Source organism: Oncorhynchus keta, chromosome 4 (assembly GCF_023373465.1).
Source record: "Oncorhynchus keta strain PuntledgeMale-10-30-2019 chromosome 4, Oket_V2, whole genome shotgun sequence".
Classification (NCBI taxonomy): Eukaryota; Metazoa; Chordata; class Actinopteri; order Salmoniformes; family Salmonidae; genus Oncorhynchus; species Oncorhynchus keta.
The window spans coordinates 29,022,566-29,043,900 of NC_068424.1; the positions used below are offsets into that span (position 1 = coordinate 29,022,566).

A 21,335-nucleotide genomic window follows, 5' to 3' on the forward strand; every position below is an offset into this window, starting at 1 on the left:
CTTTCCTGAGCAAATACTGTTTATCTTTTCACTTTGTTAACATTGAGTTGTCTGAGAGAAAAAATTCCTACCGGCACACACAAAGAGAAATAGATTGCCTATTCCCAGTTAAATGATCTTCAAGGGTTGACATATTAAGCTCAGTGAGTTATCAGTCAAAGAACACGATTCTCATTGAACTGGACTATTTTATTCTCTTCAGGAGTAAACAACATCACTAGCAAACCACCACACATAGCAAAATGAATCTTAAAGGAATCTCGAAGTGAACCCAAGGTAGATTTTCCGAGGAATAAGCTATTATCTACAATCAATGGTCTTCAGAGGAAAAAGGAATCTACTAATGGACATCGCTGTGTGAAAAACAAAAAATGACCATTGGCTAGTCTGGGGCCTATGTAGATGGAAATACCACTGGTTAGTCTGGGGCCTATATATGGTCCTTCTGTGGCACAGTTGGTAGAGCATGGCGCTTGTAACGCCAGGGTAGTGGGTTCGATTCCCGGGACCACCCATACGTAGAATGTATGCACACATGACTGTAAGTCGCTTTGGATAAAAGCGTCTGCTAAATGGCATATATTATTATATTATTATTATATATAGATGCTATTACCACTGGGTAGTCTGGGGCCTATATAGATGCTATTACTACTGGGTAGTCTGGGGCCTATATAGTTGCTATTACCTACCACTGGGTAATCTGGGGCCTATGTAGATGGAAATACCACTGGTTAGTCTGGGGCCTATATAGATGCTATTACAACTGGGTAGTCTGGGGGCCTATATAGATGCTATTACCACTGGGTAGTCTGGGACCTATATAGATGCTATTACCACTGGGAAGTCTGGGGGCTATAAAGATGCTATTACCACTGGGAAGTCTGGGGCCTATATAGATGCTATTACCACTGGGTAGTCTGGGGCCTATATAGATGCTATTACCACTGGGAAGTCTGGGGCCTATATAGATGCTATTACCACTGGGAAGTCTGGGGCCTATATAGATGCTATTACCACTGGGTAGTCTGGGGCCTATATAGATGCTATTACCACTGGGAAGTCTGGGGGCTATAAAGATGCTATTACCACTGGGAAGTCTGGGGCCTATATAGATGCTATTACCACCGGGTAGTCTGGGGCCTATATAGATGCTATTACCACTGGGAAGTCTGGGGCCTATATAGATGCTATTACCACTGGGAAGTCTGGGGCCTATATAGATGCTATTACCACTGGGTAGTCTGGGGCCTATATAGATGCTATTACCACTGGGAAGTCTGGGGCCTATATAGATGATATTACCACTGGGTAGTCTGGGGCCTATATAGATCCTATTAACACTGGGTAGTCTGGGGCCTATATAGATGCTATTACCATTGGGAAGTCTGGGGCCTATATAGATGCTATTACCACTGGGTAGTCTGGGGCCTATATATATGCTATTAACACTGGGAAGTCTGGGGACTATATAGATGCTATTACCACTGGGTAGTCTGGGGCCTAAATAGATGCTATTAACACTGGGAAGTCTGGGGCCTATATAGATGCTATTAACACTGGGAAGTCTGGGGCCTATATAGTGGCTATTACCACTGGGAAGTCTGGGGCCTATATAGATGCTATTAACACTGGGTAGTCTGGGGCCTATATAGATGCTATTAACACTGGGAAGTCTGGGGCCTATATAGATGCTATTACCACTGGGAAGTCTGGGGCCTATATAGATGCTATTGACACTGGGTAGTCTGGGGCCTATATAGATGCTATTAACACTGGGAAGTCTGGGGCCTATATAGTGGCTATTACCACTGGGAGGTCTGGGGCCTATATAGATGCTATTACCACTGGGAAGTCTGGGGCCTATATAGATGCTATTACCACTGGGAAGTCTGGGGCCTATATAGATGCTATTACTACTGGGAAGTCTGGGGCCTATATAGTGGCTATTAACTGGACTGACATGCGGAGCAACCTACTACTAATTTACAGTAGGCTCAGACACATTTGGTGAGCATGGAGGAATATCTGGCACTTGAACGTTTTCAAAGAAAATAGCAAAAGGCAAAGACTTTTGTCTGAGGGGAGAATAGAGTGGATTGTGACAACCACTGTAACGTGTGCGCTGAGAGTCGGGAAGTTCAGGGAGTGAGCGTTTTAATAAATAAAAGAAACACTGAACACGAACCACAAACCACAAACCACAAACCACACAACACACCGACATGAAAACATAGTCAAAAACACCTGAGGAAAGAACCAAGGGGAGTGACAGATATAGGGACGATAATCAAGGAGGTGATGGATTCCAGGTGAGTGCCATGAGGCGCAGGTGCGCAAGACGATGGTGACAGGTGTGCGGGATAATCAGCAGCCTGATGACCTTGAGGCTGGAGAGGGAGTAAGAGAGAGAAAGAGAGAGAGGTATACAGACTACACGTTCTTGCTTTTTTCAGCTCAGCTAACCAAATCTTGTTACTCATACGTAGAGTATCTGTAAGACATTAGCTAATTTATGTGTAGCATACAGTACACTATGTGTCTTCTGCCACATTATACGAGATAAAAATGCACCCGGAGTGTCCTGAGCTTCGTATCAGATGAGGATTGCATCAGTATGCTGGCAGACAGACATATGTGCTCTATGCTATGATATTCTCTCCAAGCTTGTAATTGAGGACAGAGAAACTCACCGCCCAAGCCACAGCCCTCTGGAGAACTCCCTGCATGAGGTCATTCTGCTTATGTGAGGCCAGCTACTGTACTAGTCAATGGAGAAACTAGTCCTTTCAACCCAGTTTTACCCTGTCTATTAAAATAAAGCTTAGCTTTGCAAATGTCGAAGTTCACAAATCATGGTCATTGCACAATACACTTCGTGGGTTTTTGAGAATTCCGTTTTGGCGATTCCTGACGCATGCAACTTTCTTGATAACTTTGCTGCCAGTGAGGGTAACTATCATAGGAAGACCAACCTGTTATTCATTTATTTTCCTATTTCGAGAGCTTGGGACTATAAGGTTCTATCTGCAAAAAAGATGATTTTGAGAAAATTGGCTTTGAAGTTCCGAACCCTGATTGGTTTGAAAGGTGTCATAATTTTTATTATTTTTTTCTTAACAAAATGAATTGGGGGTATTTAGAGTACTATATACTGTAGGTAGAGAACATTGAAATGTACAGGGCTATGTCATTAACTCAATATTGACAAAAACGCCGATATTTTATAGCCCCAAGCTCTCGATTTGTCACCAGAGAATGATGCAAAAATACTACAGACATGGGACTTTAGGCATTACTGCAAACAGTGTGCGGCTGAGCCCCAGCTTAGGAACTCAATATTATGCATGCAGACCAATGGAGAGACAGTGGAAGAGATGGACGTGCTAGTACCTCTTTGTGAATGTCTATCTGAACTCTCATTGGTCTATTCGTTAAAGCTGGCCTGGTTTCATAGTGGCCACAGAATTAGCGTGAACCTCAAAGGCCTGTTAGCTTAAAGGGGCAGTCTGGGATTGGCACATCCACTTTTGGACTTCTGGTTGAATTATATAGCCATTGCTTCTTGAAGAAAATAACATTATAAATGCCTTCATGAGCTTAGTTCAACTTTCTTACCCCACCAGAACCCAAAACATCTCTGCATGTTTTATCAGATGAACATATTCTGTAGGTGCAAATGATGAAATGAAATGTTATTTTCATTTATTTTGTATTTCTTTGTACATATTCTATCTGTTCTCTACGGTGTGTTTTTACTAAAAATATTTGCATTTGTTTGAATCATAAATAATTGAATGCTGTGAGATAACTAGCAATAATCTACCCTTGCAAGACATCAGTCACAGATCTGAGAAGAGCATCAGCAACGTCTGTAAACCAAAGTTCAATCTGGAGAAGGAACTTAATATTTGCATGTAGACAAGCTCTCGAAGTGCAACAAGATAATGGAAGTGCTGCTTGGCTTTGTTAACTTTTGATTGCTTTCACTAATCCATCTTTGTCCTGCCGTTCGTCTCTTGACAGCTTCATAATTTATTTACTCCTTCCTGCGTCACAGGTGCAAGAGTCCAGCATCTGGGGAGATGAGCAATGCACTCAGTCGGTCCCGCCACGTAACCATCACCTGCTATTCCGTTGCTATGCTAATGCACAGTCCTCCACACAACAATGCAGAGATCCTCATCCCAATGCCAATCCCATATGAATACATCATTAAGGTAAATCATTCTAAGTATCAATAGGTGCACTAGATTGCAAATGTAAAAAATACACAAGTGCCCGCCTTTTTTCATCTGATAATTTCTCATCCCACCAGAAAGGATGGCATTTTTTTGTTTGTTAGAATTGCTGTTACATGAGGTATCTAGTATCAACACATTAAAGGTGTAATGAGCAGGTCAGAGTGGGAGACTCCTATATGAGTCTCAGTCATTGTGAATCTCACACTCTCAGGAGTGTGTATCGGCATTCTTTGAACGCTGGATTTACTAGGCCATGCAGTCACACTGAAGACATCCATCTCTCCCTCACCTCCGGCACGGTGAATACTTTCAAGTAATCAGCCCGCGCCATTGGTCCCTCATTAATAATGCAGCGGCCCTGCAGCCAATCACTCAACTCATTTATGCCCTGAGGAAAAACCCCTGCCAAAAACCTGCCAATCTCTGCTAGCCAAAAGGACACGGATGACAATAAGCAAACACCCTGGGAACCCTGTAGGTAAAGTAAGCCACTGTGTAATTGAGTGCTATTTTGGGTGTATGTGACAATAAAATCATGTTCAGTATCTTTAGCTGGGATTTGAGCAGCCATGAGAGGTTTGGTATGTATGATTGATTAATGATTTAAATAGAGCTGGAAACAGTTTTTCTGTGACAGAGAAAAGTGTTCTGATTTGATGGACCCAATCTTAAAAAGCGCGCTGAGAGAGGAATACATCATGAATGCAAAAAGTTACATTGAAAATCATCCCAATTATAGTTGTAACTTGCCCAAAAAGTTCTAGTGTAACTTTTTCCTAAGTTGGAATTGACCTGTCATCGATATGCAGCCACTGGGCAAGACCACTTGCATCTAATTTTGGGGAGGACCACAAAATGACGTCCAGAAAGTACTTGACAGGATGGTATGACTTGGTTTGGCCTGCTGAACAACGTGAAACATTGGGTGCATCTAATTGGAACCTAGCATTATGAAAAGCTTAAATGACAGGTTGTGTAACCGACAAACTGAGAAACAACTCATATTACCCTACACTGGTAGTAGGTTTTAAAATAGGGCTAGAGTTAAACATACAATATATATATATGTCTCTCTAGTGTAGGCCTATGGTATTGGGAGGGGTTCTTTGGGAGGATGTGTGGTAATTTATTGTAATTATGCCCCATGGCTGAACAGCGACAAGATGAACACACTGAAATATCATCTCAGTGAATATCTTCTGATCTCCTGGTCATGTCCTCAATAAGAGCCTGCTAAGCAGATGGATAAAGCCAAACTTCTGTCAGCGTCAATCTATCTTAGGCCCTCCTGGTGTCACACCCTGATCTGTTTCACCTGTCTTTGTGCTTGTCTCCACCCCCCTCCAGGTGTCGCCCATCTTCCCCATTATCCCCAGTGTAAATATACCTGCGTTTTCTGTTGCCAGTTTGTTTTGTTCGTCAAGCCTAACAGTGGTTTTCCAATTGCGCCAGGCTGTTTCTAGTTTTGACCTTTCTGCTTGCCCTGAGCCTGCCTGCTGTTTCAGTACCTTGTCACACAACCCTGGGTTATTGACTTCTGCCTGCCCTGACTCTGCGACTGCCTGCCATTCTGTACCTTTTGGACTCTGATCTGGATTACTGACCTCTGCCTGTCGTTTTGCCTGTCCCCTGTTCTAGTAATAAACTTTTGTTACTTCGACATTGTCTGCATCTGGGTCTTCCCTGAAACGTGATACCTGGTGGTGTTTTTTGTTCAAGTCGTTGAGGACAGTTTAGCACTTCCTCCTCAAAAGCTATTACTACTGTCACTGGATCATCACTGTCTGTATCATGGTGCTGACACCTCTCCATGCCTCTCTCACTCTCTCAAGGTCACCTATTTTTCTTTCTTCCCCCTGTCACGTCCTCCTGACACCTTCACAAAAGCCTGAATGTCCAGCTGTGTGAAGACAGACATTTCCCTTGGACACCTAGTACACTTAAAAATAAAGGTGCAAGTTAAAACCAAATAAGGTTCTTGAGAGCGATGCCATAGGGGAACCATTCCAACGTCTCTGAAGAACCATAAATGTGATAGTTCTTTGAAGAACCATGCAAAAATCCATATCCACAAATGTTTTGGCACCCCTGGACTGGAAATTAATAGTCCTGTTGTAGGGTTTTAAGCCTTATTAGCTTTTTCCCAGGGTGCTTTTTGAGTGAATTTTAACATTACCAGTACTACCCCCAGCTGTGTTTGCTAGTGACAAAGATATGGTTTTTCAGTCCAGTGGCCTTCACCAAGTGAGATCTGATGTAACGTCGTTCTTCGTTTGTCAAAAGAGAGTCGGACCGAAATGCAGCGTAGTGGTTACTCATGTCTTTAATGAAGAGATCGCGATACATGAAATAACTTATACATATACAAAAACAACAAACGGAACGTGAAACCTATTACAGCCTATCTGGTGAAACTACACAGAGACAGGAACAATCACCCACAAAATACACAGAGAAACCCCGGTTACCTAAATACGGTTCCCAATCAGAGACAACGAGAATCACCTGACTCTGATTGAGAACCGCCTCAGGCAGCCAAGCCTATACAACACCCCTACTCAGCCGCAATCCCAAATACTACAAACCCCCAATACGAAACACAACATTGAACCCATGTCACACCCTGGCCTGACCAAATATATAACGAAAACACAAAACACTAAGACCAAGGCGTGACATCTGAACTGAATAGTTTGTCATTAATATGTAACTTCTTGGGCAAACCTACCAAATTCATATGTGCTATAGATTTTTAATTTAACCTTTATTTAACTATGCAAGTCAGTTGAGAACAAATTCTTATTCACAATGACAGCCTACTGGGGAACAGTGGATTAACTGCCTTGTTCAGTGGCATAATGACAGATTTCTACCTTGTCAACCCAGGGTTTTAATCCAGCAACCTTTTGGTTACTGGCCCAAATGTCACGACTTCCGCCGAGGTCGGTCCCTCTCCTTGTCCGGGCGGCGTTCGGCGGTCGACGTCACTGGCTTTCTAGCCACCGCCGATCCACTTTTCATTTTCCATTTGTTCTGTCTTTGTTTTATCACACCTGGCTCCACTCAACCAATTACTTGTTTATTATTTACTCCTCTGTTGCCCATGTTGTATTTGTGAGTGATTGTTATTTGTTACATGGATATTTGTCAGGCGCTGCACTTTTGTTTTAGACCGTGTTTTTGGTACTAATATGTGTTATGTGCTGTCATTTGTTAACCGGTAAGTGTGCCTGTTTATTATGCTCCGCTCTCCTGCACTTGACTTCGCCTCCCATATATACACCTTACACCAACGTTCTACCCACTAGGCTACCTGCTGCCCCAAAAGATAGATCAGTCCTTCTCATCAAAAGCAAGTCAAAGAAAGGAAGATATCTTCTATTTGCACCATTTCTGTTAAGTGAAGTTTTGTTTTTGACTCTTTTACTTTCGGTTTTGCATACCAGCTTCAAACAGCTGAAAGTACAATATTTGGTTATGGAAAATAATGTATATTTCACGTTGGTTTAGATGGTACAATGATCCTCTACACCAGGTATTCCCAAACTGGGTTACTCGTACCCACAGGAGTACGCGCAATGCCGTCAGGGGTACTCCAAATAAAAACATTCTTCACATTTTCAAAGAGTCAATTATTTTTCTTCCAATGGGGCTATAAATATGGGTGAGGTTTTTTTCACGCCTGAGTAGCTTCATTTCATTGGCAAAAATAAAATGTAACTCTCTAGTGTTCAGCAAAATAACAACTCAATGTCAAACACAGGTAGCCTAGTCAAATCATTAACATCCAATCACATTAACCATTACTCTCTCACGGGAATTCCACTAACGGTCCATATGTAGCCAAATGTAGCTACTGCTTATTACATTTGCTCGAAAATGTATAAATGGTTTTAAAAAAGTAAGGCCTGCGTCCTTAGAGACAGATACCAGCTCTACTGGTAGTACTACTAAATTACTACCAGCAGTACTACACCTGTACCTGTTGACGACACAAGTTGTTCTGCTTCCACGAGCACATCCACTGCTAGCATCAGTAATTCTACATTTGTTATTAGCCCAGCTAGCATGGACACTGACAGTTGTGAATCTGATGTAGTCAATGAGCTACTGCCCCCTTACCCGGGAAAGCACTGAACAACAGACAGGGACTTTGGACCATCAAAGAGGTGCAAATATGATGAGAACTACATGGATTTGAGGTTCACTTATATTGGGAGTAGTGCCTTTCTTCAGCCCAAGTGTGTTATATGTGCAAAAGTACTATCTGACAACTCAATGAAACCTTCACTCTTGCACAGACATTTATAAACAAAACATTCCAATTTGAAAAATAAGCCACAGGAGTTTTTGGAGCGAGAATTAAGATGACTTTCGAGTAGTAAGACATGTATAAAAGCAACAGATACCATTAATTAGAAGGGGCTAGAAGAGTCTTATATGGTGAGCTACCGAGTGGCTATGACAGGCAAGCCCCATACTGTGGTGGAGGACTTAATTCTTCCTTCTGCCGCGGATATGGCTGGGACATTGCTGGGGGAAAAGGCCAAAAAAACGACAGACAATGCCTTCATCAAACAACACTGTTTCACGATGCATCAGTGACATGACAGGAGATGTTTTGAAACAATTCTCTTCGCATACAAGCCAGTGAATTCTATGCGTTACAGCTGGATGAGTCAACAGATGTGCCTGTGCCTGGCACAGCTACTGGTATATGTCTGTTACGTTAATGGGGGGTCAATTAAGGAAGACATCCTCTTCTGCAAACCACTGGAAACCAGGACAACAGGAGAGGATTTTTTAAAGTACTGGACAGCTTTGTGACATCAAATGGACTTTGGTGGTCAAGGTGTGTTAGTATCTGTACTGATGGCGCTTGCGCAAGCAGTTGCTCCCGACACAACTTGGGTAAACTGCAGCATCCACCAAGAGGCTCTTGCTGCCAAGGGAATGCCTGACAGATTGAAATACGTTTTGGACACTACAGTGAAAATGGTTAACTTTGTTAAAAGTATGGCCCCTGAACTCTCATGTATTTTCTGCACTATGCAATGATATGGGCAGCGACCATGTAACGCTTTTACAACATACAGAAGTGGTTATCAAGGGGCAAAGTATTGACACATTTTTTTAAATTGAGAGACAAGCTTAAAATTTTCTTTACTGACCACAATTTTTACTTGTCTGATCACATGCATGATGAAGAGTTTCTCACACAACTGGCCTAACTGGGTGATGTTTTTTCTCGCCTGAATAAACTGAATCTAAGATTACAGACTCTTCGCAACTATATTCAATGTGCGGGACAAAATTGAGGCTATGATTAAGAGGTTGGAGCTCTTCCCTGTCTGTATTAACAAGGACAACTCACAGGTCTTTCCATCATTGTATTATTTTTTGTGTGCAAATTGAACTCAAGCTTACGGACAATGTCAAATGTGATATTGCGAAGCTCCTAAGTGAGTTGGGTGCACAATTACACAGGTACTTTCCCGAAACGGATGACACAAACAACTGGATTCGTTATTTCTTTCATGCCCTGCCTCTAGTCCACTTACAAATATCTGAACAAGAGAGCCTCATTGAAATTGCAACAAGCAGTTTCTGGATTATCCTGCCTTTGCAAATCACGCTGTTAAGACACTGATGCCCTTTGCAACAACGTACCTATGTGAGAGTGGATTCTCAGCCCTCACTAGCATGAAAACTAAATACAGGCACAGACTGTGCGTGTAAAATGATTTAAGACTGAGACTCTCTCCAATACTCTCTCCAAAACTCAACATTGTGGAGGTCAAGCACAACCTTCTCATTAACCTGTGATGAGCTATTCACAATTTTCGATTAACAAATAAGGTTTTATATGTAAGATGACTAAATAAAGAGCAACATTTTTGATTATTATTATTTATGACATGGTCCTATAAGAGCTATTTATCACTTCCAACGAGCCAGGTAGTGACAAAAAACTCACACCCATTCTTATGTTTAAGAAATGTATCGTATAGTGTGTGTGTGGCAGGCTGTTACGGCTTTCTAGGTGTGAAGGAGAGTCGGACCAAAATGCTGCGTGTAGATTGCGATCCATGTTTATTCAACTGAAGCAACACAAATCTAAATACAAACACTAAAAAACAATAACCGTAACGAAAACCGAAACAGCCTAATACTGGTGCAAATAAACACAGAACAAGGACATCAGGACACTATGGACAATCACCCACAAAACACTCAAAGAATATGGCTGCCTAAATATGGTTCCCAATCAGAGACAACGATAAACACCTGCCTCTGATTGAGAACCACTTCAGACAGCCATAGACTTAACTAGAACACCCCACTAAGCTACAATCCCAATACCAACACACCACATACAAAAAACCCATGCCACACCCTGGCCTGACCAAATAAATGAAGATAAACACAAAATACTTCGACCAGGGCGTGACAACATTTGAGAATGCGCTGACCCTGGTGCTAGAGGGGGTACGCAGCTGGAGGTTGAATGTTTGAAGGGGTACGGGGCTATAAAAAGTTGAACATCTCATTCCAAAATCATGGGCATTAATATGGAGTTGGTCCCCCCTTTGCTGCTGTAACAGCCTCCACTCTACTGGGAAGGTTTTCCACTAGATGTTGGAACATTGGTGTTGGGACTTGCTTCCATTCAGCCACAGAAGCATTAATGAGGTCATCAATTCATTGTATGCTATAGCATTAAGATTTCCCTTCACTGGAACTAAGGGGCCTAGCCCGAACCATGAAAAACACCCCCAGATCATTATTCCTCTTCCCCCAAACTGTACAGCCGGCACTATGCATTCAGGCAGGTAGTGTTCTCCTGGCATCCGCCAAACCCAGATTAGTCCGTTGGACAGCCAGATGGTGAAGCGTGATTCATCACTCCAATTGAGGCGAGCTTTACACCACTCCAGCCGACGCTTGGCATTGTGCATGGTGATCTTAGGCTTGTATGTTCGACCATGGAAACCCATTTCATGAAGCTCCTGACAAACAGTTATTGTGCTGAAGTTGCTTCCAGAGGCAGATTGGAACTCAGTAGTGAGTTTTGCAACTGAGGACAGTCGATTTTTACTCGGTACGCGATATAGCACTCGGGTGTCCCATTTTGTAAATTTTGTGTGGCCTACCACTGTGCAGCTAAGCCGTTGTTGCTCCTAGATATTTCCACTTCACAATAACAGCACTTAAAGTTGAACATGGCAGCTTTAGCAGGGCAGAAATTTTACAAACTGACTTGTTGGAAAGGTGGCACGTTGAAAGTCACTGAGCTCTTTCTTCACTAAGGTCAATCTACTGTCAATGTTTTCCTATGGAGATTGCATGACTGTGTGCTCGATTGTATACACCTGTCAGCAACAGGTGTGGCTGAAAGAGCCAAATCTACTAATTTGAAGTGGTGTCCACATACTTTTATATATACAGTATAGAGTATTTCTTAAGTCCATTATTTGAGGGCCTAGTTTTACCCAATACAGTGGCCTGAAACTCATATTTTCCAGGTCACATCAGGCCTGCAAGTCACATTATGCTGGCTTGCAAAGTGATGTGTAATTCCTATTGGAATCCAGCCAGAATGGGATTACCCAACATTTAGAATTTTTATTCACCCGTAACTTGCAATCAGAATTACTAATAAGGTTGAGAAGACTAAGATATGAGACTGTCTTAAACTGGAACCACCATTTAAGTAACAGGTTCAATAAGTAGAAGTAACAGATTGGAATAGTTTAGAAAAATGTACAGTTGAAGTGGAAAGTTTATATACACCTTAGCCAAATACGTTTAAACTCAGTTTTCACAATTCCTGACATTTAATCCTAGTTAAACATTCCCTGTCTTACGTCAGTTAGGATCACCACTTTATTTTAAGAATGTGAAATGTCAGAATAATAGTAGAGAAAATTATTTATTTCAGCTTTTATTTCTTTCATCACATTCCCAGTGGGTCAGAAGTTCACATACACTCAATTAATATTTGTTAGCATTGCCTTTAAATTGTTTAACTTGGATCAAACATTTCGGGGTAGCCTTCCACAAGCTTCCCATAATTAAGGTGGGTGGATTTTGGCCATTCCACCTGACAGAGCTGGTGTAACTGAGTCAGGTTTGTAGGCCTCCTTGCTCACACATGCTTTTTCACTTCTGCCCACACATTTTCTATAGGATTGAGGTCAGGGCTTTGCAATAGCCACTCCAATACCTTGACATTGTTGTCCTTAAGCCATTTTGCCACTTTGGAAGTATGCTTGGGGTCGTTGTCCATTTGGAAGACCCATTGCGACCAAGCCTTAACTTACTGACTGATGTCTTGAGATGTTGCTTCAATATATCCACATCATTTTGCTTCCTCTTGATGCCATTTTTTTGTAAAGTGCACCAGTCCCTCCTGCAGCAAAGCACCCCCACAACATGATGCTGCCACCACCGTGCTTCACGGTTCGGATGGTGTTCTTCGGCTTGCAAGCCTCCCCCTTTTACCTCCAAACATAACGATGGTCATTATGGCCAAACAATTCTATTTTTGTTTCATCAGACTTGAGGACATTTCTACAAAAAGTATGATCTTTGTCCCCATGTGCAGTTGCAAACCATAGTCTGGCTTTTTTATGGTGGTTTTGGAGCAGTGGTTTCTTCCTTCTTGAGCGGCCTTTCAGGTTATGTCGATATAGGACTCGTTTTGCTGTGGATATAGATAGATACCTGTTTCCTCCAGCATCTTCACAAGGTCCTTTGCTGTTGTTCTGGGATTGACTTGCACTTTTCGCACCAAAGTATGTTCATCTCTAGGAGACAGAACGCGTCTCCTTCCTGAGCAGTATGATGGCTGCGTAGTCCTATGGTGTTTATACTTGCGTACTATTGTTTGTACAGATTAATGTGGTACCTTCAGGCGTTTGGAAATTCCTCCCAAGGATGAACCAGACTTGTGAAGGTCTACAGGTCTTGGCTGATTTCTTCTGATTTTCCCATGATGTCAAGCAGAGTTTGAAGGTAGGCCTTGAAATATATCCACAGGTACACCTCCAAATGACTCAAATTATGTCAATTAGCCTATCAGAAGCTTCTAAAGCCTTGACATCATTTTCTGGAATTTTCCAAGCTGTTTAAAGGCACAGTCAACTTAGTGCATTTTAACGTCTGACCCACTGGAATTGTGATACAGTGAATTATAAGTGAAATAATCTGTCTGCAAACAATTGTTGGAAAAATTGTCATGCACAAAAAAGTGTCATGCACAAAGTAGATGTCCTAACCGACTTGCCAAAACTATAGTTTGTTAACAAGAAATTTGTGGAGTGGTTGAAAAATTAGTTTTAATGACTCCAACCTAAGTGTATGTGAACTTCTGACTTCAACTGTATGTTATTTATATTTGAGTAGTTTGAGATTAATAAATTAATCAATCTAAATGCAAAAACATAGCATACTCTACCTGCAGTAGAGTATGCTGGGAAATATGATAATGATGGGCATGGTTTTGGTTCAACTCTAGTTATTATTTTACACCACTGAGTGTTAATTTAACTCTTTTCATTGTTAGTTTTACTCTTGGAACAACACTGGAAAATCAACACTAGTTAACACTGGCCAATTTAATGGATGCTATGAAAGGGACACATCTGCAGGCTTCCATACATTTCAAGAACCTTTTAAAATTCTGAAGAACCGTAGATGCCACATCAGCATTTAACTCAAAGGTTATTTATTGGGCAAGAGGAAGAACCATTTAAGAATGTTTATTTTTTCCAACGTAGGCATCTGCACCTGCACTGTACTTGACAGTGGAAACCACAAAATGTGGAAACCACAAAAATGAAAAAGACAAATTCTCCAATGGCAGGTTCATAGATACACTTCTGTGCTGAGGGATTTTCCTGGCCGCTTGTCTCTTTCAATATAGATTTCTTTACTCATAATTTCTCACCACTCTTGCAAACGGAGCCAGGGGACGGGAGAGGTGGTGTCGGAGGAACAGAAGCAGATGACTGCAGAATTCGACCATCTGGCTTCTTCTGCTGCTGTATATAGCAGGGGAGTAGGGGAGAGTGATGAGAGTGATGAACGTCCCTCCATCCCTCGTCTCTCACCAGCCTGGCTGTCAGTGGCACGATGTCTCTTTCACTATAAAATAGTGCTGTTACTAGACTTGTTTGGGAACATGGCTACATCCATTTAGATGAGCTTTGAAACAGATGCAGCATCTCCACCTGTCATTATAAGTATGCCAAGTCCTGTCATGTGTAACTGTCACCCACGGATACTAGATACATTTTCAGAATTGTACAAAACAATATGTTGTGGTCAGGTGGTTGTTTACTCTAGAATCAAGTGTCTTGTCCAATGTGTATTCTTTCCATTGGACCAGACAAACATCAGTTTTTATAGAAGGCAGTGGTGTCTGGTGTACGCAAAAATAAAGGTGTGCAAGTGCCCTTACCTATAATCATATTTAGAATGCCAAAAGCAGAACAAGCCTTGTCACTCCAAGAAACAATGCCCTTGTTAAAAGTCAAAAGTTTTTCCACAGAAAGTCGCCACAGTGTCTCGAAAGTCGACAAAAAAGTAATCTTAAGCTGAAAAGTGCCTTTGCACTGTGCCAGAGGTGTAGATAGCACGAGCTCGGTGGGAGGGTTAGAGGATGGATAAGAGAAAGTCTATGGTACAGTATAATGATTGGCTTATCTGAAAAACTCATAGGGCAAGGATTCCTCTGCCACTCTGGTCTCCTGTCAATTTCTTATCAGGCAAAGTACCCTTAGCAGTATCCTCGAGACAGTGATATGGGGATATTTGAGGTGATAGAAAAAACGTAATGACTCTTAAGCTTCACATTGGTTATATCTAGCTTCTTTACAACAGCCTTTTACGGTACTGCCAGTTCCACGGCTCAGTTGGTAGGGCATGGCAACACCAGGATTGTGGGTTTGATTCCTGGGGCAAACCATACATAAAATGTATGCACGCGTGACTGTAATGTCGCTTTAGATTAAAGCGCCTGCTAAATTACATATATTATTATGTCACAGAGGCCATTATAGTTACTACATGTACAGTGGGGCAAAAAAGTATTTAGTCAGCCACCAATTGTGCAAGTTCTCCCCCTTAAAAAGATGAGAGAGGCCTGTAATTTTCATCATAGGTACTATGACAGTTAAAATGAGAAAAAAATCAAGAAAATCACATTGTAGGATTTTTAATGAATTTAAATGCAAATGATGGTGGAAAATAAGTATTTGGTCACCTACAAACAAGCAAGATTTCTGTAACTTCTTCCTCCACTCGTTACCTGTATCAATGGCACCTGTTTGAACTTGTTATCAGTATAAAAGACAACTGTCTCAAACAGTCACACTCCAAACTCCACTATCGTCAAGACTGATTTTTTTTTCTCATTTTGTCTTTCGTAGTTGAAGTGTACCTATGATGAAAATTACAGGCCTCTCTCATATTTTTAAGTGGGAGAACTTGCACAATTGGTGGCTGACTAAATACTTTTTTTGCCCCACTGTAAATAACACTAATGAGAAATCAAAGATTTGTGTTTGAGCAAATCAACCCAGGATGGGGCTCCTCCGCAAGACAATAGACCTTGTTTTCTCTGTCTGTCGGTCTCTGTTTATCTCTCTCTGTCTCTGTCTCTCTCTCCCTCACACTCTCGCTAATACTATTGGTCTGACAACTCAACCATGATGGTTGTTTTAAAAGCCTTCAAATGTCTTCCAGACATGAAACCAAAGTGGTCATCGTAGTAGCCATATGACAGCGTGTCGTTATGGTTTCCTAAATCCTCATAATGAAAGACTACTGAGTCTATCATCCAGGAATGGCCTCTCCCCATCCCGTCCTTTCTGTCTGTCTGTTGGCTAGCCAGCTGGCCAGTTTCCCTCACTCCAGAAAAACAACACTAGCTCTGAGGTCTCGCTACTGTAGTATGGCAGGCCCTTAATGGGCAGAAACACCTCATTAGGTTACGCTATTGGCTCGTCCCGTTAAACAACTCTATTTCGATCAGAATGGGGTCAGGTCCAGTTTAGGCTGACATTGCCATGTTGTGTAGTTAAATCAGTCAGTTGCCAGCACAGTAAATGCTTTCAGTTGAAAATCTTTTTTTTCATTTTCATTTCTAAACACGTCATCCTGCTTCGTTTGTGCTTTGTTAGCAATTGAGGACACGCCACAAGGGTTGAAACATGAGGAACAGGCTTCAGACAGAGATACAGCAGCTCTGTGTCCTAGAGTCACAGAAGTGCAGCTAGCCTGCAAGCGAACGAAGCAAGAAAGAGGATTTAACATGACTGCACAGACAGACAGGTTAAGCTGACAGGCCGCTGACAGGAACTACTATAAGGTTTCACTTTCAAAGTCAAAAAGTAATCAACTCTTAAAAGCATATATGTCCTAATGTATATACTGCACGTGTATTGCTCCCAAGAGGAAACATAATTTGTGAAGAAATGTTTATTTACTTTAGACTTAGAGACGCATTCATGATAGGAGGGTCAGAGATACTGTAGGCTTTCAGGTTTCACGGGGAAAATACATTTCTCTATGGCTTTTACATTGGTGATGCTCTCAGAATGTAAACAAATGTAAGAAAGGGAAATTATGCTAATTAAGGCACTTGAGTGGCCTCTTCCATTAGGGCTGTTGAGATAAAAGGCAAACCACTTTGAGCACAGCCACAAACACAAACCCCATAGACAGGGATATGTAGTACTGTTTGTCCTCTTCACCAATTAGAATGGCAGTCATGTTCACGTTTAGACTCAAAAGCAACTCCGTGTCAACCATATTTAGATCTAACTGCAGTACAGAAAAGAAAAGGGCATTTTTTTCCAGATAGAAAAATATCAACATGCATTTTAAACTTTTTAGACCAAAACATTCTAATGTGCATCATCCTCTCTCACTTTTATATGAGCAATACTGTAATGCTCAGCTCAAATGAGTGGTGGTATGAATATAGTTTACATTTTAGTGCTATATTCTGTGTGATTCAGCAATCATGCCTGAGTCTTGTGCTCTTATCTTAATTAGTGACTGCCGCTCTGCTTTATTGGCATGAAGGACTCCATTTTCCCCGCAGACGTGACTTGTCCTCAGGCGTAAATTGACAATGCCCCCTCATTTCCTCTCCAGTCAAGTTCCATTAATACCAATCGGAATGATCCATGCCGCCCCATATCCAAACAGAGAGCGGCTCGCTTACTCTATCACCAGTGGGTAAATATGAACAACGACAGCCGCCGAGGAGGAATCTGATGGCCGGGTATTATTCTGCCAAGGTGAAAGTGACCCATTGGGAACAATAGGTATGCCATCAGCTTTACACCTTGTCAATAGATAATGAACATTTAATTTAAATTACCTTTTTTGTTGTCCCTGTATCCTCTGTACCCTTGTCTGTTCAAGGACACCCATACAAAGATTTTGTTTAGTGTGGTTGTTGGTTTAGCTTTCTGTAACTTTGTAGCAAGGACGGTCTGCATGTGTAGGCGCTTATTGCGTCATGATTGCAAGGTGCCCCGATATATTTTCCAACTGTCCATTATCTGGGTTTTAATGTCCATTCTGAAACGACCTTTCAGCCAATCAGAAACGACTATTCAACAATGTTGTAAGACTATAATAATGGCTATATTATCTCTCTATACTGTAGCACACAGCTATAGCAAACACACTGTATAACAGTGATCCAGCTCCCCACTAGAATAGTTCCTAACTGATGGCGGCTGAAGTAAAGGTTAATTAATGAGTGTTGGCAGGGCTGGTGGCTGCCAGGAGAGAGAGGACCCCCTGGGACCAATACTGGGCTGGTGGAGGATACGGGGGATAGCAGATAGCAAGGAGAAGAGTACAGCTATAGTCGGTTACTCAGCTGAAATTGAGTCCCTCGACCGCTCCATTTGGTTAACCTCTGCTTAGTGTGATACAGTGGATCACTTACTCATACTGCATTATAGGGCCGCAATCACATTATATCAGTATATCTGGTCTCCTGGACTACATTGAGATTTAAAATGATGAATAAGGAATGCCTTAGCCCACACAATACGAGCTGAAGTTGAGCAGAATGCTTTATAGTTATATTATTTATCACCGTCCTCACACTATTTTCGCTGCAATCAGACATCAAAAGGATTCTGCATAATATGATTTGGCTTGGTATAAATATGAGAGGATAGGTGTGGGAATTGAATGAGTCAGAAATAAATACTTTAGGGATTCTCCATCAAGTAAGAACTGTTTGAGATACTGACTTGACTTAGACAAGAAAGTAATTCCTTCTTACATAACATGCATAGTTGAACTAATTGGCTTTGATTTTGAATATATCATTTCATTGGTTGACATCAAATGTTTATTCCTTCCTTCGCTACACACAATCAGCATCAAAAAACACTCTGTTTTGATTTTAATGTAAATCATAACTTATCTCAAGATATAATATCAAAGCAAAAATATACATTTTATGGGAATATTTACTAGCCTAATAATCATAGTATTTCCTTGACTAAAATGGGGGGGTAATCAGCATAAGTACAATTAGGAATAGCTAACTTTGTTTGATAGCATTTAATATATAGATGTATTTTTAGATATTAAAGTTGTTTCTTTAACAGAAGGGGGATTATGAGTAGAAGGCTTTGCCAGTACCTCAGTGTTAGTAGAGGATGGATAATCGTGGAGACAGCAAGAATAAGGAATGCTAGCGGGCTAACAACACAGCTCTAGTTAAGACATGTTTTATGTGGCTCAGGGCTCGTTAAAGGCAAAGAGGTGACAAGAGCATTTCTTTACAGGATTTTGATGGCTGTTCCACACATATAGGCAGTTACGTTTCTGTCACCAATTTCCTAGAAAGAGCTATATTAGACCTTGATTACCATATATAGGGATGATGCAGCCTCCGTTTTTGGAACTACAAAAGAGAACCACAAAGTGAATCAATGATGCAATGGATCATATTAGTCACTGGTTGTCAATGTACTGTATTTAAGAATGTATTATTTTCTTTTACATTGTCTCAGCATCCTGCTCTGGAGCCCATTAAAACCAGATGTAGAGAAGTATGTTTGTAATTCAAGGCCACAGAAGCAAGGAAACACATCCCCACAAGCAAATACAAAACAGAGTTGGTAACAGGATTGCAACACCAAAGAGAGAGCATGGCTGCCAAGTTACACACAGTCAAAGACCACAACATCAAACAGGTTTTCCAAGCAATCACAGGTTTCAGTGTTCATAATGGAAAACCAGGACAGTTTCTGGCTGAGAAAGGACTGATATTTCCGTAAGATATGATACGTATATTTCTGTACATACACAATGGCAGTTTTTGAGTGTGTATTTTTTCCATGTTGTTTAATATCCAATTATTTAAATGTATATTAAGCATAAAATGTAAACTCAAAAAGACTCAATACATTTTGCGCACACTGGTGGCTTATAGAATAGAACATAACAACCCAGAAAACTAAAACTTCCAGACTTCCTTTTAATAGACACTTAATATTCATAACCAGTGGAGGCTGCTGTCTAGTGAACTGTTTAAGGACAAAGTCCTGAAAGATCATTAGATATCTGATTGAGCGCGACAGGAAATGGAAACTTGCGTTGTTTGCATTTCCTCTAGGGCCGAGTGAAGATAACGCAGAAACAGAAACAGAGGACAGAGCCCCAGTTATGGTGTTTTGCAGATTAATATGGGTAGCTGGGGGGGATGCTTTGGAATAGCTCAGACTGAAACTGTGTCAGGGCTGTCGTTTAGCCCAGTTTGATCTCTATGGAGCTGACCCTCTTTGGATTTAACTCAATGGATGCCATGAAAGGGTTAAACATCATGTCATGATCATGGTATTAATTCCCATTTTAATTTGTTATAGCCTTTGGGGTATGTGTGTTTGTAACAAGGCATTGCTTTTCTTTTCCACCAGAAAACCAACAACCTAAGATTACCATTTGAATAATTACTTCAACTTGATTTTAAAGGCTTAAAATGTATAGTCTTTCACAGATAATCTGAGGGAATCCCTGCAAAGTGCTAAACCATTAACATGTCATGAACTTCAAATAAAAGTCCTTGATGGCATTCTTGTCTAACATAAAACATTTCCAGTATACATTTGTATGAAAATACAGTCCACATTATTCATATACATATTTATATAAGCACTAGGAACACATTATTCATATATATATATACAGTTGAAGTCGGAAGTTTACATACATTTAGGTCGGAGTCATTAAAACTCGTTTTTCAACCACTCCAAAAATTTCATCACAATTCCAGTGGGTCAGAAGTGTACATACACTAAGTTGACTATGCCTTTAAACAGCTTGGAAATTTTCAGAAAAGGATATCATGGCTTTAGAAGCTCCTGATAGGCTAATTTACATAATTTGAGTCAATTGGAGGTGTACCTGTGGATGTATTTCAAGGCCAAACTCAAAACTCAGTGCCTCTTTGCTTGGCATCATGGGAAAATAAAAATAAGCCAAGACCTTAGAAAACAATTGTAGACCTCCACAAGTCTGGTTCATCCTTGGGAGCAATTTCCAAACACCTGAAGGTACCACGTTCATCTGTACAAACAATAGCATGCAAGTATAAACACCATGTGACCACGCAGCCATCATACCGCTCAGGAAGGAGAAGCGTTCTATCTCCTAGAGATGAACGTACTTTGGTGCGAAAAAATGCATATCAATCCCAGAACAACAGAAAAGGACCTTGTGAAGATGCTGGAGGAAACAGGTACAAAAGTATCTATATCCACAGCAAAACGAGTCCTATATTGACATAACATGAAAGGCTGCTCAGCAAGGAAGAAGCCACTGCTCCAAAACCGCCATAAAAAAGCCAGACTGCGGTTTGCAACTGCACATGGGAACAAAGATCGTACTTTTGGAGAAATGTCCTCTGGTCCTCTGGTATGTCCTCTGGTCTGATGAAACAAAAATAGTTTGGCCATAATGACCATCGTTATGTTTGGAGGAAAAAGGGGGAGGCTTGCAAGCCGAAGAACACCATCCGAACCGTGAAGCACAGTGGTGGCAGCA

At 41.2% G+C, this 21,335-nt stretch overlaps 1 protein-coding gene across 1 annotated transcript in view; it reads left to right on the forward strand.

Moving 5' to 3' along the window:
• The window catches only part of LOC118372813 (serine/threonine-protein kinase PRP4 homolog), a 349,083-nt gene that overhangs the window by 8,672 nt on the left and 319,076 nt on the right, over positions 1-21,335 (forward strand). The gene's annotated exons all lie outside the window — the stretch shown is intronic.